Consider the following 17,676-nt stretch of genomic DNA (forward strand, 5'->3'; position numbering starts at 1 on the left):
CATGGGAATCCCACAAGTGGCTCCAGGGGGTGGAATTCAGGTCATCGGGCCCTAAGGCCGGCACCTTTACCCACTGATCCACCTTGCCAGCCCTAAATACTATCCTTATTCAAAAATAAGTTGTTTACTTATTTGGAAGTTATTGAGTCAGAAACTGTAACAAAACAAGATGACAAAATAGAGGCAGGGTGTGGTGGCTCGGGCCTTTAACTCCAGCACTAGGGAAGCAGAGGCCTGTGGGTCCAAGGGCTGTGTCATGAGACATTTCCTCAAGAGAGAGGTGTGTGTGTGTGTGAGACAAAATGGACTGGCCTTCAAGGTCTCATTCAGAGTTGCTGGGGGAAAAAAAATTGCCTGATCTAAGAAACTCAAAATACTAAATCAGAAATGTGACTGTTTACTGTGTAGGCTCACTTTCACTGAGGTGGAGATAGGTCAACACACCTTCCAGCTGAATGTTTTCTGTAGGGTTATACTGCCCTTAGATGCCCCGAAGGATCTTTCTAAATCTCTCTTTTTTTTTTTTTTTTTTTTTTGGTTTTTCGAGACAGGGTTTCTCTGTGTAGCTTTGGAACCTGTCCTGGAACTCACTCTGTAGCCCAGGCTGGCCTCGAACTCACAGAGATCCGCCTGCCTCTGCCTCCGAGTGCTGGGATTAAAGGCGTGCGCCACCACCGCCGCCGCCGCCGCCGCCGCCGCCGCCGCCACCACCACCACCACCCGGCTCTAAATCTCTTAAAAGGAAATATTTTAGGGCTAGCCAAAAATACAAAACAATCAAATAAATAAGGATAATAAAATCAAAGTATCTGTCACCCTGTAACGAGTTTCCAATAAATCCTGTGTGTCTTCTATTCTCACCATATAAATAGCATCAAGTAACATGTGAGCTGAAAATAACACATATATTTTAATGTTTTGCAAATCTGCATAGAAGATGCCTACTCTTCATTAAGATAAGTGTCTCTAAATACAGTCTGAAGTTAGCCTTCTCAAAATTAGCTATAAATGCTCCTGAGCAATCTTGGAATTTGTGAGAACAGTTACACTACAAATGATTGAAAAACCAAAAATAGATTCTTAGGCAGGCCACATGCCCATGATCCCACCTTTAGGAGGCTATGCCAGGAGAATCACAAGTTCAAGGTCCCCCTGGGCTACAGCATGAGTTAAAGCCACCCTGAGCTACATAAAATACTGTATGAAGAGAATACAAACATACATTCAATAGAGCCCTGAATAGCACATGCCTTTAATCTCAGCACTCAGGAGGCGAGGCAGGTGGATCCCTGTGAGTTAGACGCCAGCTTGGTCTGTAATAGCAAGTTCCAGGCCAGCCACTGTTGAACCCCCACCCATCACTTAAAGTAAAATAAGAGGCAAGCAAAGATAAATAAAACAGCATTTTGGTAATCAAGTGATAAACTTTTGTTCATGCATATTATAAGACCTAGCTACTACATGACGCTTATTGTTTAATAAGCTCACAGCCTGATACCTGCTGCTGTCTTAATCTGTAATTTGTCCGAAACGACCCACGCTGGATTAGAATGGCTACTTCTGCTGCCTACCTCTCCATTATTCAGTTGCTGGATCATAGCAGAGGACAGATTCTGTTTACATGTAGGCAGTGTTTCCCGAAGTCAGTTAAGTTAGTAGGTAGCATCCACCGTCATGGTCTACACAATAACTTCTAAGCGTTTGTGGGCCAATGAGATGGCTCGGGGTAAAAGGGCTTGCTGCCAAACCCAGTGACCTGAATTTGATCTCCCTATGCAGCCCAGGGTGGTCCTGAACTAGTGATCATCCTGATTCAACCTCCTGTGTACCAGGGTTATAGGTATTTACCATCATAACCTATATATCCTTAAAACAATGATATTTCATGTGAGCAGTGCATAGGTCTGTATTTTAGAGGTTTAAGCTGTGATTATTCCCTCCCCTTTTTAATGGTAAAATATTTTGTTAACTTATTTGTTATTCTCCATTCTCTTACTGTCCACCTCCAAAATAAAAATAACCAACTACTTTTTGAATTTTATGGTTGGGTTTTTTTTTTGGTTTTTTTTGAGACAGAGTTTCTCTGTATAGTTTTGGTGCCTTGGTGCCTGTCCTAGATCTCTGTTTACCAGGCTGGCCTCAAACACACAGAGATCCACCTAGGTCTGCCTCCTGAGTGCTGAGATTAAAGGCATGTACCACCCACCACCACCTGGCGAATTTTATGTTTTTAACTGCTGTCTTAGTTAGGGTCTCTTTTGCCGTGACGAAACACCATGACCAGGGCAACTCTTTTTTTTATTTATTTATTTTTCTATTATCAGCTTGATACCGTATAAACTCTTATCCTAATAGTGAAATGTTTCACTGAGGCTTGCCCAGTAATTGAGTAAAACCAAAACTTATTATTAAAGCCACAGTCATCCTAGGGTCCCCCTGCTATGTAGCCTCCCTGGATCTGTGGGTTGCAGTCTGATTGTTCTTGGCTTTACATCTAGAATCCACTTATGAGTGAGTACATACCATGTTTGTCCTTTGGGTTTGGGTTACCTCACTCAGGATGATGTTTTCTAGTTCCATTCATTTGCAGGGCAACTCTTATTTATAAAGGAAAGCATTTAATTGAGGTGGTTCGATTATAGTTCAGAGGTTCAGTCCATTGTCGTCATGGTGGGACATGGCTGCATGCAGGCAGGCAGTCATGGGGCTGGAGGAGTAACTGAGAGTCCTACATCTTGCAGGCAACAAGAAATGGTCTAAATGCCGGGCAATGGTGGCACATGCCTTTAATCCCAGCACTTGGGAGGCAGAGGCAGGTGGATCTCTGTGAGTTTGAGGCCAGCCTGGGCTACAAAGTGAGTTCCAGGAAAGGCACAAAACTACACAGAGAAACCCTGTCTCGAAAAAACCAAAAAAAAAAAAAAAAAGAAATGGTCTAAGACATTGAGAGGTATCCTGAGCATAGGAAACCTCAAAGCCCACCCCACAGCGACACACTTCCTCCAACAAGGCCACACCTTCTTCAACAAGGCCACACCTCCCAGTAGTGCCGTTTCCTATGAGTTTATGGAGGTCAGTTACATTCAAACCACCACAACTGCTTTGCCAGTGTAGTCAGATCACCTAACAGTTGTAAGTGTTGGGAGATAATATGCTTTTTTCACAGAGGTAGAATTTTGGGTCCCAGGAGGACAGAGCACTGACCTGCCAGGAATTTAGTGTTACTGTTAATGAGGAAACAGCTGGGCCCAGATGGCTCAGCTCTAGGCGCAAGCCTGATGACCTGAGTTCTGGTGGTCAGAACCCATTTTAAAAGTTAGATGTAGTGACATGCATCTGCAATTCCAGCAGTCCTACTGCCAGAGACAGGAGAATTGCCAGAAACAGCCTACCTGCCAGCTGTGCTGGAGTGCACAGCCAGGAGAAACCAGGAGACCTGGCCCCAACAAGGTGGAAGGTGCGTACAGATTCCTGAAGCTGTCTTCTGACCTCCATACTCATGCCCATCTTCACACACACACACACACACACACACACACACACACACACACCACACACACCATATCACACACCACACACACACTATATCACACACCACACAACTATATCACACACACACACTGCACCACATACACATATACCACACACACCACACACTATATCACACACACACACACACACATATACACCACACCACATACACACTATACCACACACACACATGCACCCCACACATCACACATACACCACACACAATATTACACACACCACACACACACCACACAACTATATCACACACACTGCACCACATACACACATACCACACACTATATCACACACACCACACACTACATCACACACACACATCACACCACATACACAACACAACACACACACACACACAATACATACACACACATCACACACATCATACACACACCACACACTACATCACACACACATATACACACACCACATACACTACATCACACACACATACACACAACACACATACTACATCACACACACACACACACACCATAAGTACATTTTAAAATGTTTTAAATAAATACATAGATAAAATAATTGGTTTACATTTTTAACATGTGTTTATTTGGGGAAGGAGAAGAGCCACATCCCACATGTAGAGGTTAGAGGAAAACCTGTAGGAGTCAGTGCTCTTTCCACCACATGGATCCTGGGTGTTGAACTCGGGTCCTCAGGTTTGATTCCAGGAAGCTTCACTTGCATGGCCTTCTAGCCTTTGAATGACTTTCTAAATATTAAATAGAAGGAAAGCAGAGCCAGGTGTGGTGGTGCATGTCTTTAATCCCAGCACTCAGGAAGTGGAGACATGATCTCTCTGATTTCAAATCCAGTCTGGTCTACATAGCCAGTTCTGAGCTAGCTATAAAGTGAGACCCTGGCTTAAAAAAGAAGGAAGAAAAGAAAAAGAAAGAAATAAAAACAGGAAAGAAATAAAAACAAAAAGGAAGAAGAGAAAACATTATTAAATTTGGGGGAAAGGCTTTGTTTGCTTCTATTTATAGTATTTTCGATCATTCAAAAAAGCAAAAAATAGCGTTTGAAATTTACTGAAGCGGAAACAACAGACCAAGATTTGGGTTTTTTTTTTTTTTTAGTCAAAGAGAAAGATAGTTAAATAAAGCTGGGTGGTGGTGTCACACGCCTTTAATCCCAGCACTCAGGAGGCAGGCAGATCTCTGAGGTGGAGGCCAGCCTGGTCTACAGAGCAAATTCTAGGACAGCCAGGGCTACACAGAGAAACCCTGTCTCGAAAAACAAACAAACAAATGAATAAGTAAATAAAATAAAAAATGGATGGACTTAATTATTTTACATAAATAAAATCTCGATTGAATTTTTTATGTTTCAGGACACAGAGCATATCAGAATTTTCACAGCTAATCAGTACTTGATCTTAAAACCATCATTTCTGATGGTTAGTTTTATATAAATATGTAGTATGACAGGCTGCCTGGAGGGCGCTCACCAACCTAAGACAGAGCACCTGTGTGGCCTGGGCAGGCGTCTCCATGACGGGTAAGGTGACCTGCTTATGTCCCACGCAACCTAAGTCAGAAGCTCATTTTTTAGCAAAAGGGGGACCTGTAGGTCCCTGGCCCCCATTTTGGGTAACTGTTGCCTTGCTTGCTGACCTTGACCTTGATATCCTCCCTATGCTAATTCCCTGCCGGGTTCCACCCTCCTGAATGCTTAAGGGAAGTTCCTTGTCTGTGTATCCTGCATAATGGGCGTTAACAGCTTAGATGCAAGATTGTAAAACATTGGTAGTGAACTTCTGCCCTCTGGGGTTCTCCCATTGTGCTGTAAGCCTGTATTTAAGACCTCCTCCCTCCTTCAATAAACGGTATTCGGCATTAAAAAAAAAAAAGCATCCTGACACTTGCTTCCACCTCCCACCCTTTCAGCTCATCTAAACATGTCACTTTCTTTTTAGTAACCCCCAATTCTGTTAATTTCATCGCTTTCCTACTGCCGACCACCTTCATCAAGGCCTCTCTTCTCTCACTTCTCTTCCTCCTCAGATTCAATTCCAAAGATCAACATTAAGATGGTTTTACAGAGTTCTCAATTCTCTTGTCAATTTCTTTTTTAATTTTCTTTTCTTTTTTTCTCCCCTCCCCCTGCCCCCAGCTGAGGACCGAACCCGGGGCCTTGCGCTTGCTAGGCAAGTGCTCTATCACTGAGCTAAATCCCCAACCCTTAATTTTATTTTATTATTCCCCCAACCCATGTGTGTGTGTGTGTGTGTGTGTGTGTGTGTGTGTGTGTATGTGTGTGTGCTCTTGTACCTGGGTGGGCATACGTGTGGAGGCCACAGGTTGATGCCCAGAATAATCCTCAATTGCTCTTCCACTTTATTTATTGAGGCATGGTCTCTCATTCAAACTCAGTACTCACTGATATAGCTAGTTTTGCTAGCCAGCTTGTTCTGGGGATCCTCTGTCTCTACCACCTAGGCCCAGATTTATATATATGTAGGGCACTATGCCCACCAGACATTTTTTTTTCTTTTTTTCTTTCTTTTTTTTTTTTTTTTTTCCGAGACAGGGTTTCTCTGTGTAGTTTTGCACCAGGCGGATCTCTGTGAATTCAAGTCCAGCCTGGTCTACAGAGTGAGTTTCAGGACGGTCGGGGCTACACAATGAAACCCTGTCCAACGAGGAAAAAAAAACCTGCAACTTTTTTTTTTTTTTTTTTTGGTTTTTTGAGACAGAGTTTCTCTCTGTAGTTTTGGAACTTGTCCTGGATTTTGCTTTATAGACCAGGACGGCCTGGAACTCAGAGATCCACTGAAAGGTTTACAACACGCCCCCACGGTCGGGCGTGTTCGCATATGCCCAACAGACACTTCCACCTAGCCAGTTCCAGGTCAGGATAGCCATTTCCGGGTCAGGGCATCTCGCGTGACCAAGATCCGTGACGTTCCATTGGCTACGTAGGCGCGCAACGTGGCCATGTGATCTACGTGCTTGCGTGTAGTAGTGACGCTGATCTGTCCACGCCCAGCCTTTAAAATCCGGCGCCATGTTCCCGGTTCCTTCTTCTTCTTCTTCCTCCTTCTTCTCTACACACGTGTTTCCCGCAGGCCTGTTCACTCTCTGTCCCTTTAATAAAACTCTTGTTAGCGGATTCTGTCGTGTTTCGTGGCATTTCCTTGCAGGGTAAGAACACAACGCAGTCGAAAAACTAACATCCACCTGCCTCTGCCTCCCAAGTGCTGGGATTAAAGGTGTATGCCACCATTGCCCAGCTAAATCATTATCTTTCTACAAGAACAGTAAACCCCTGTACTCCATGATACACATTAACCTTGAAACTGAGGTTAGGTGTTTTCCTTTTTATTGACAACAGATTTCTTTTTCATACAGTCTCAATTTTTGAAACTAGTATTTAATCAAGTATCTTGCAGGACGTTCAAGGTTAGGTTAGGCTACATAGACCATGATGATATAAAAGAAACTCAAAAGTAATAAAACTGATGTGATGGAACTTACTAACAGATTCGGTGAGGAGACAGTAAGTCACACAGGTAGAATTCAGCTAAAGGGACAGAGCCTCCAAAATACCCCAAGATAAGGAGCATGCTAATCACGCCTGCTAAAGATAAAGCAGATTTAGATGCTAGGGTGTAAATGTGTATTCACCAAGATTGACCATTGCCATCACAAAGGAGACTTACCACCACATAGGCCCTGATTCCCATACTAAAGACAAACCTCCCATGGGCAGCTCATGTGGGGCAGAGCAGAATCACAACCATCATTAAGTCTGTTTGCCATTAAGTCCTCTGTGCTCTTATCAGAAAAACAAAATTCTCCCAGGTGGGTAAGATGACCCCGGGTAACAACTGTTAAAAACGAAACAAGCTAGAGTTAGTGCTCATGCCTTTAATCCCAGCACTGAGGACACAGAGGTAGGCAGACCTCTGAGTTCGAGGCCAGCCTGGTCTACAGAGTGAGTTCCACGACAGCCAGGGCTACACAGAGAAACCCTGTCTCAAAAAACAACAAAACAACAAAACCACTGGTGTATTTTAAGTGATTCTGACAATATGTACTGTTTGCTGTTTAGATCTCCCTTCTTACAGGGCCAGAGTCACAGTTCTGAATAGCCTCAACCTGTTCTATAGAGAGAGATCTTGTCTATTAAAAAAGTTAATAATAATGAAAAGAAAGTGTTTTGGTTTTTTGGAATTACTTGTTTAGTTCCCAGTCAATGTATTAGAACGAAGTTTCCACTTGACATGTAGTTCTGAGCCAGTCTCTCCTGTAATCCCACCATAGGGAAACTGAGGCAGGAGGACTGAGAATTCAAAACCAGCTTGAGCAAATGTGTGTGTGTGTGTGTGTGTGTGTGTGTGTGTGTGTGTGTGTGTGTGTGTGTTGGTGATGAATGGGGCGATAACTTGGACTGATCCTCAAAGTTAAAAACTTTTGTTTGCACTCTGACCTCAGAACAAGGCTATGTTCAGGGCAAAGTCACCACTGTCTTCAGGCAGGATCGTTACCTTGTCAAAAGAGTTCATCTTAACAAACCCTAGTTACAAAATGCAGATGCCAGTGTAGGATGGGTGGGTGGTCATGCTCAGCATTTCTTAGATTGTCCTTGCCTCAGGGCCAGACTACTGCTAGCCACAGGAAATCCCAACTGCAAATATTCCAGGACACCGTGACATTGAAATACGGACTGCCAGCTCAGAGTTCCCTTCCCGGCCCAACAAAAGCAGCTCTCTTGCCCTCTTGTACCACAGTGTAGCTAATGAACTCTATTCTGGAGTTCCTCTGTCTTCCCCAAATTCACTCGCAGTCCGTGTCTCTGATCTCTGCATGGCAGTACCCCCTCAGAACTCCACACTTTTGCGCTCCACCCAACCCTTTCCTTACTTGCAGTAATAGTCCTTCTTGGATTTTCAGGTTATCCTTGTTTTGTTTTCTTAAAAAATAGAATACTGGCCAGGCGGGTGGTGGCGCATGCCCGGCAGCACTCAGGAGGCAGAGGCAGGTGGATCTCTGAGTTTGAGACCAGCCTGGTCTACTGAGTAAATTCAAGGACAGGCAGGGCTACCCAGAGACACCCTGTCTCTAAAACAACAACAACAACAAACAAACAAAAACCAAATTCAAGTATTAAACACAAGTTCCACAAGGAAGATATAATAAGGGTAATTGCCTTTCTAGTTCTAACTCCGCTGTGATGTTGTTGTTTTTGGTTTGGGTGGTGGATGCGTGTATAAAATTATATTTGATAGTGACGTGTAAAGTCAGTGTGAAGCTCCCCGGCTTCTGTTCAGATGTCTGCTCCAATTGTATAGAAGTTCACTGAGTTGTATAGTCTTTGTGTCTGGTTAAGTTTGGTATGTGATTTTTTTTTTCAACTGTTGTTATAGTAAAGTTTCAGAAATTAAAAATAAAAAATAAACTTTGTTTGCTTGTCCCTCTTCTCTAACACCCCCACCTCCCCACCCCACCCCCTCCCCACCCCTCCACCCCCACCCCCCACCCCCGCCAAAGGTAGGAAGATTGTGCAAATGGGACACACAGAGAAGACCTCACAACCATGGTTTGGGCGGATGAGGGATGAGACTGAGAATAGCTGATGGTCCCAAGGTGCTGGCTGGGCCAGATACAGCAGCACTAGGGGCCATGTTCCCTGATAAGTGCAAGGCTCAAAATCCTGCTCTGCGTCTGCGTGCAAGTTGGAAGAAGGCAAGGAGTTGGGGCTAGCTAGCAGGGCTGGGCGTTGAGCCTGGGGCCAGAAGACACCCAAGAAGCCAGTTTCTGTTTGGTATCTTCCATCTATCCTTCAACGGTGGGGGCACAACCAGGCTAGAAGGGCCGGCCTAGCTGGCAAAGGGGCCCCAAGGGCAGAGGATTGGGCTCCTGCTGAGACACGCTCGACTGCTGTGAACTGATGAGTAGAGGCTGGCCGCGTGGCCCACAGCAAGATGGGGGCTAAGCCGCACCGGGACCCCCACAGGGAGCCCCTGCTCTGGGTCCCTACAAAGGCAGCCCCTGAGCGGAACGCGGATTGAGAAGGCTCGGGGTGGAAACCTCGGTGTGGCCAGATCAGTGCCCTGGGCTGGCTGGTGCCTCCCGCGCTCCTGGGGTGCAGACCTGGGCTCCCCTGAGAAGCCGCCGCTGCTGCACGCTTCACTTTCTGAGCCGTGGGAAAGGTGGCTCAGCTTCAGAATTTGTCTCCGGTGTCCTCTGGTCGTATCTTCTCTCTCGCCGCCTTTCTCCTGTTTTTCTTCCTCCATCCTCCGACCCTTCCTCTCGTCCACCTCCTGCTTCCCCCGGCACCCCGCCCCACTCCCTGCCCAGCCCCCACCCCCTCCGCTTCCCAACGCCCAGCACTGTGCTAGAGCCTGCAAGGACCCACCGCCCAGCCTGCTGCGGCAGCTCAGCCGCCTGTGTGGCAATACCTTGCCTTTGAAAGATTCCCCTGAAGTAAAGATAAAAAGACAAGCTACACAGGAAGGAGGAAATATTTGCAAACCAGCCGTACTAGTGTCTAAAATACATTGAAAGCCCTGAATAACTCAATAGAAAGGGAATTCTGAAACACGAGCAAAAGCTGTTCCTGTGAAAAGGAGGCAAAGGCGGTGACACTGAGTCTTGTGAACTGTGAGATCTGCCCAAAAGTATAAAACGACATTCTGCGTCCTTTACTCCTAGAGCGAACAGACCAGCAGCAGATTCTTTGCCAGCTCTCGAGTCCTTTGCACACAATCACTCTGAGAAAGCTGTAGAATGAGTAGGAAGAACTCATGGGCCGCAAGGACACATGACCATTATCTGTTTCCTCCAGCCGTCCAGAGTGTCAACACTCTTCATTTATTTTAGAGATTATTCGATTGTTACTCCTTCTGCTGGTAGTTGGAAAATGGCGTTTGGGGGTCAATAAGAGGGCTCAGCAAGGAAAAGTGTGTGCCACCAAGCCCCATAACTGAGTTCAATGCCCGGGACCCACACGGTAGGAGAAAACTGACTCTTGCAGGTGGTTCTCTGATCTCCATACTCACACTTACTCCTCTGAGGAGCAGGGAGAGAGTTTAGAAGCGTCGCCACAACCGGCTGCATGTGTCTTTATCTACAGTCTGTATGTGCAGTAAGAAATGGATTTGCTCACTTAAATTCTAGATAAACTTTAAAGTTTTTTGTTTTGTTTTGGTTTTTTGTTTGTTTGGTTTTTGTTTTGTTGTTGTTGGGTTTTTTTTTTTTGTTGTTGTTGTCGTTTTTTGTTTCTTGAGTTTTTCGAGACAGGGTTTCTTTGTGTAGTTTTGGCGACTGTCCTGGATCTCACTCTGTAGACCAGGCTGGCCTCGAACTCACAGAGATCCTCCTGAATCTGCCTCCCAAGTGCTGGGATTAAAGGTGTGGAGCCACCATTGCCCTGCTTCTAAAATTTTATTATTTATGCTTTGTGTGTGTGTGTGTGTGTGTGTGTGTGTGTGTGTGTGTGTGTGTGTCTGTGTGTGCATGTGTGTGTGTGTGTGTGTGTGTGTGTGTGTCTCCCAAGTGTGTGAGGGTGGGGAGTGAGATGTGCCCAAGGGTACTTCAGCTTCTCCATAAAAGAGGAAACAATCGTCTTAACATTTGACGTATAACCCTTTTGGTGGCTGTCAGGTGACATCTCAGAAGATTGCTAAAAAAGCCCTTCTCCCTTCTCTCTCCCTCCAATAAGAGAGATGAGTGAGATGGCTCTAGAGATCCATGGATAGAATGATCCAGAAGCCACCAGGGTTGCACATTGAGTATAGCACATGTGGAAATGGGGAGATTCCTAGAAAACTGCAGGTTTGTGGCTCGAAGGGGAGAGCTCGAGCAGGTGGTAACTGCCCTGGAATTCACCCGCCTTCCGTCCCTCCCCTTCCTCTGTTATATCTTTTGCTATTAAAAACTCTATTCGGGGGCTGGAGAAATGGCTCAGAGGTTAAGAGCACTGACTGCTCTTCCAGAGGTCCTGAGTTCAATTCCCAGCAACCACATGGTGGCTCACAACCATCTGTAATGGGGTCTGGTGCCCTCTTCTGGTCATACATGCTGTATACATAATAAATAAATCTTTAAAAAAAAAAAAAAAACAACTCTATTCATACCAGGCAGTGGTGGTGCACACCCTTAATCCCAGCACTCGGGAGGCAGAGGCAGGCGGATCTCTGTGAGTTCGAGGCCAGCCTGGGCTACCAAGTGAGTTCCAGGAAAGGCGCAAAGCTACACAGAGAAACCCTGTCTTGAAAAAAAAAAACAAAAAACAAACAACAAAAAACTCTATTCATGTATGCAGTTTATCCTGATTATATCCACCCCACCAATCCTCAAGAGCCCCCCCCAACACTTCTATCTCCTACCTTCATGTCATTTTTTTTTTTCAGTCCAATTAGTGCTGCCCACCAAATGCACACAGGCATGCGGCCATCCAATCGTGCATGGACAATGTGGTGGTTTGAATTTGCATAGGTATGGCCCCCATAGACTCCTGAGTTTGAATGCTTGGCTCAGAGTGAGTGGCACTATTAGGAGTTGTGGCCTTCCTTGTTGGAGTAGATGTGGCCTTGTTGGAGGAAGTGTGTCACTGTGGGGGTGGGCTTTGCGGTCTCCTATGCTCAAGCTACACCCAATGTGGCACACAGTTTCCTTCTGCTGCCTGTGGATCATGATACAGGACTCTGAGCTCCTTCTCCAGCACCATGTCTGCCTGCATGCCACCAAGTCCTGCCGTGATAATAATGACTAAAGCTCTGAAACTGTAAGTCACCCCAATTAAATGTTTTCCTTTATAAGAGTTGATGTGGTCATGGTGTTCTTCACAGCAATAGGAACCCTAGCTAAGACAGATAACTTACCAAATGTGCTGGAAAATTTGCTATGTTGCTGGTAAGTGTAGGTGGAGTTTTTCTTTGGGGACCACCAGCTCCCCAGTAAATGACACAGAGACTTATTATTATTATTATTATTATTTTTTTTTTTTTTGGTTTTTCGAGACAGGGTTTCTCTGTGTAGCTTTGCGCCTTTTCCTGGAACTCACTTGGTAGCCCAGGCTGGCCTCGAACTCACAGAGATCCGCCTGGCTCTGCCTCCCGAGTGCTGGGATTAAAGGCATGCGCCACCACCGCCCGGCGAGACTTATTAATTATAAGTTCTCGGCCAATAGCTTAGTCTTGTTACTAACTGGCTCTTTCAACTTAAATTAACACATATTTCTTATCTACGCTCTACCATGTGGTGGTACCTTTTTTCACCATGACATGTTCATCTCCTGCTTCCTCTGAATCTGGCTGGTAGGCAACTCTGCCCCCTTTTTTCCCAGAGTTCTCTCAGTCTGGCTCTCCTGCCTAGCCATTGGCCAGCTGGCTCTTTATTAAACCAATGAAGGCAAAACATCTTCACAGTGTACCAAAGAATTATTCTACCACAGGTAAGAGGCTTCAACTAGATGTGGAGGTGAGGAGTCTCTCTTTCTCTTTCATGCTCCCCTCCCCCAATTTTTGTCCTTCTCCATCCTGGTGGCTAGACTGGAATTTGAGGCACATCTTCAAGGGTCACTTGTTGGAGCCCACCGAGGTTTCCTAGTGGCTGTACCCAGCAGGACTGCATAAGAGGATGATTGGACCGTGGGCCTGGGTACCAGGTGTTTGGAAGGGTCTACATTTGGTTGTATCCAGCAGGGGAAGATCTTTTTGCCTTGCCCCTGGGCATTGTTATAAAAAGCCCTTTTGAATAAAGTTTGAATAAACCCTGGTGGGTTTTGACCCAGGCCCTCCCGAAGCTATCCTGTGTTTCTGTCTTTCCTCTCCTCATCTAGGTATCTCTTTCCGTCTAAATAGTCCCACTTCTCCCTGCTCAAGAGTACCCTGGTCATAAAAGTGGGGGCTGGTCCCCCACAGTCCGTGAAGCCCTTCATACAAACACAGCTTCTAGGCAGCTGTGTTCATTGGGTTGTTATGGAAAAGGAGAAGAAGGATAACAAGAAACCACCACATCCCATGAGAGTAGAGGAATGTGTACGGGTGGGAGATGGCTCAACAGATAAAAACACTTGTCTGGCTTGAGTTCTACCCAAGAACCCACATAATGTTCCAAGGAGAGTGCCACGTCCACAAAATCATTCTCTGATCTCCACACATATTTCATGGCACAGAAGCATGCACACTCATACATACAATAAAAATAAAATTTATGAATTTATTTTTAAGAAAAGCAGAACACAAACCAGTGCCCTTAAACATCTCTGACCTCTGGGCAGGCAGACCTGGTTGTCAAGGATGAGTTTCTTTTTCATTTTCTTGTCACTAGGCTTTGGACAAGGAGGTGCTGTGAAAAGTCAATAGGCAAACTCCCCGCAGAAGACCAAAAGCCTGAAATCTCAGCACAACTATGGGGGACACCAGAAGCTCCCGGGCCAGTTACTCCGAAGTACCGTAGCCTGTGGACTAGAGACACCAGGCTCACCACGGCAGAAGGCTAGGATCAATGCCTGAATATTGGCCTCTGGTCTCCACATGCATGATGTAGTTCTCTCTTTCTCCTCTCTCTCTCCTCCCTCTCTCCTCTTTCCCTTCTCTCTCCCTTCTCTCTCCTCTCTCTTTTCCCCATCCCTGCTCTCTCTCCCTTCTCTCTCCCTTTCTTCTTTCTCTCCCTCCCTTCTCTTTCTTTCCTCTCCCTCTCCCTTTCTCTCCTCTCCCCCCTCTCTTCTTTCTCTCTCCTCTCCCTCCTTTCTCTCCCTCCCCCGCTCTCTCACACTCACACACATACATAAATAAGTGAATATGTCTACTAAGCACAGTGATATCCCTGACTTTGGTGGGGGAAACATCTGCTAGGATCTCTTTTCACCCAAGATACAGTGGATCCTCTCAGGAGAAAGCAGGGCCCGGAACAGTAGGATTCAACATCTGTGAACTTCAGGAAATAGAGGAGTCTACAAGAAAGGACAAAGGAAATTTTATAATGACTAAAGCCTACAAGAATTGGATCCCTAAGAAAAGAATGAGACATTAATATATTGTACCCAAAAGAAGAATGTGGAAGTGAGGTAGATGGGGAGAGTGTCTCTCCCCATCTGTTTCCCTTTTCCCTGCCCTTCCATAGTCTCTTCTTTGAGTTTTCTTTTTAAATGTCTTGAACGTGGGAGAAGGGCAAAAGTCCCTGTCTTAGTTAAGGTTTCTATTGCTGCGGCGAAACACCATGACTAAAAGCAAGTTGGGGAGGGAAGAGTTTATTTGGCTTACACTTCCAGATCATAGTCCTTCATTGGAGGAAGTCAGGACAGGAACTCAAGCAGGCCTGGAACCTGAGGCAGGAGCTGATGCAGAGGCCATGGAAGGGTGTTGCTCACTGGCTTGCTTATCATGGCTTGCTCAGCCTGCTTTGTTATAGAACCAGAGACCCACCAGCCAGGGATGGCAACACCCACAATAGACTAGGCCCTTTCCTGTCAATCAGTAGTTAAGAAAATGCCCTACAGCCACGTCTTTTTTTTTTTTTTTTTCTTCAGTTTTTCAAGACAGGGTTTCTCTGTGTAGCTTTGCACCTTTCCTGGAACTCACTCTGTAGCCCAGGCTGGCCTTGAACTCACAGAGATCTGCCTGTCTCTGTCTCCCGAGTGCTGGGATTAAAGGCGTGTGCCACCACCACCCGGCTCTACAGCCACGTCTTATGGAGGCATTTTTCTCAGTTAAGGTTCCCACCTTCAGATAACTCTAGTTTGTGTGCCAAGTTGACCTAAGACCAGTCAGCACAGTCCTTTAGTAGCTTAATTAAGAAAAACCAATCTGGGTGATGGCGGCGCAGGCACGCCTTTAATCCCAGCACTCAGAGGCAAAGGCAGGTGGATCTCTGAGTTTGAAGCCAGCCTGGTCTACAGAGCAAGTTCCAGGAAAGCCAAGGCTATAGAGAGAAAACCCTGCCAAAACAAACAAACAAACGAACAAAACAAAACAAAAACAAAAAGAAAGAAAGAAAGAAAGAAAGAAAGAAAGAAAGAAAAAAAAACCCACAAACATTTGTATCTATCTCTCGGGAAAAAACACTAAATATGGTCAGAGCAGTTATTTATTTTGTTTTGTTTCAAGACAATTACCCAGTCTGCTGTTCAACTCCTGGGCTCAAGTGATCCTCCTGCCTCAGCCTCCCTAGTAGCTAAGGCTATACGTAGACTGTAGTTGCTCACTGACAGGTCCAAAGGGTACCCCGTTCCTCACTGCCCAAAAGGGCAGGCCCACTGACTCAGTCCAAAACTTGAGTGAGTCTAGGCCCATTTCAGCCGATACTATAGAAGGATTTGTAGAAGTTAGAGAAAAGCCAGCATTCCTCAGGAACTTGTGAAACAAGTTCCCGTTTGACAAAAGGAGTCCTTTCCCTTACCTGGGCCAAAGGGACACAGGGCTCTGTTGACAGACACCTGTGCCATGCCGGCCTCCAGGGTCCCTCAGTCCCTAGTCACAAGCACTTGTGAGACATTTGAAAGTCTACACTAGCCTCCCTAGGCTTCCCTCCTCCCAGATACCCTGTGTTCTCTTTATAAAGGCAGGGTTTCCCCTGTCCCTGCTGTCTCACTGTGCTCTCTCTCTTCCCTATCTCCTCCCATTTCCCCTCCTCCTGCATAGCCCTGGGATGTCCAGTCTGCTTTCTTTTCTCTCTGCTATGGACCTTTCCAGATGGTGCTGTGCATGATGAAAACGTTCCCCTTACATCATGGGAGCAGTCATGTCAACAGTTTTTCGGCTGGGCCCCCTTGAACACACTCCCAGCATGCTCGTTTTAGTTAGTTATTGCTCTTTTTCTGCATTCCTGTGGGGCTGGGACTAGAGAACTCAGAGCCTCCATTGTCTAGGCCAGAACTCTGCCTCTGAGCTACACCCCAGTTTCTCCTTCGGTCCTTCTCCCATTTTTCTCATCAAAACCATTTTTTTGTTTTGTTTTGTTTTTGTTGTATCCGTTTTGAGAAACCCCCAGAGACCACCAAGGAGACGGTTTCTGATGCAAGCACATAAGGGTCCTTTAATTCAGGCCACCCAACAGCAGGTGGAAGGAAATGTGGCAGTGGCCACGAGCCCAGGTATAGAGGGTTTTTATAGGGAAAAACCACAAGCCGGGAATTGGCAATTTGGGATTGGGCAGAAGGGATATGGGGCAAGGTGATTTTTTGAAACTATTGGTCTAGACTTTGATCACAAAGCCACACTTGAAACCATTGGGTTAGACTTTTGGCGGGGAACCACAACCCGCTGAACAGGATTATCTGGACTGCTCGGCAGGATTATCTAGATATCTTCAAGGGCCATAAACTGCAGACAGGATGTCTACAGGAGGATACTGCTCTGTATCCGTTCAAGTTGTCATGGTACATTCCTGAGGTCCTTCCTGGAACTGAGTACAGAAGGTGGTCTGAGATGGTGGCCCTGCCCTAAGATGGAGCCTGTAAAGTCAAGTCTAGGCCTTCACATTTTGAGACAGGGTCTCATCATGTTGTAGCTTGTGACTCTCCTCTCCTGGAATTTATCTTGTAAACCAGACTGACCTAGAACTCATATTCTAGAGTTCCACTTGCCTCAGCCTCCAGAGTGCTGGGGTTAAACAGACCCATCCTCAACCCCCAATTCTGAGAAACATGGATTTCAGGGGAATTTGCATTTCTAACATCTCCCTAGATATGACCACCCCTGCTGCTTAGGGGACCTGTACATTGACAAAGGTTTTAGGAGCCTGGTGGTGGTGGTGGTGGTGGTGGTGGTGGTGGTGGTGCATACCTTTAATCTGCACTCAGGAGGCAGAAGCAGGTGGATCTCTACAGAGTGAGTTCCAGGACAGCCAGGACCACACAGTGAAACTGTGTCTTGAAAAAACAAAAAGATGCTGGGCGGTGGTGGCACACGCCTTTAATCCCAGCACTCAGGAGGCAGAGGCAGGTGGATCTCTGTGAGTTCGAGGCCCGCCTGGGCTACAGAGTGAGTTCCAGGAAAGGCGCAAAGCTACACAGAGAAAATTTGTCTTGAAAAACCGAGAGAGAGAGAGAGAGAGAGAGAGAGAGAGAGAGGGAGAGGGTTTGGGGCCTGGAGTATGTGAAACCTGAGAATTGTGAGGTGAAGAGACCACGTCCATGACTGTCCAGTTAAAGCAAACTGTA

The sequence above is a fragment of the Peromyscus californicus genome, unplaced genomic scaffold (genome assembly GCF_007827085.1).
Source record: "Peromyscus californicus insignis strain IS unplaced genomic scaffold, ASM782708v3 Scaffold_16__1_contigs__length_79575227, whole genome shotgun sequence".
Classification (NCBI taxonomy): domain Eukaryota; kingdom Metazoa; phylum Chordata; class Mammalia; order Rodentia; family Cricetidae; genus Peromyscus; species Peromyscus californicus.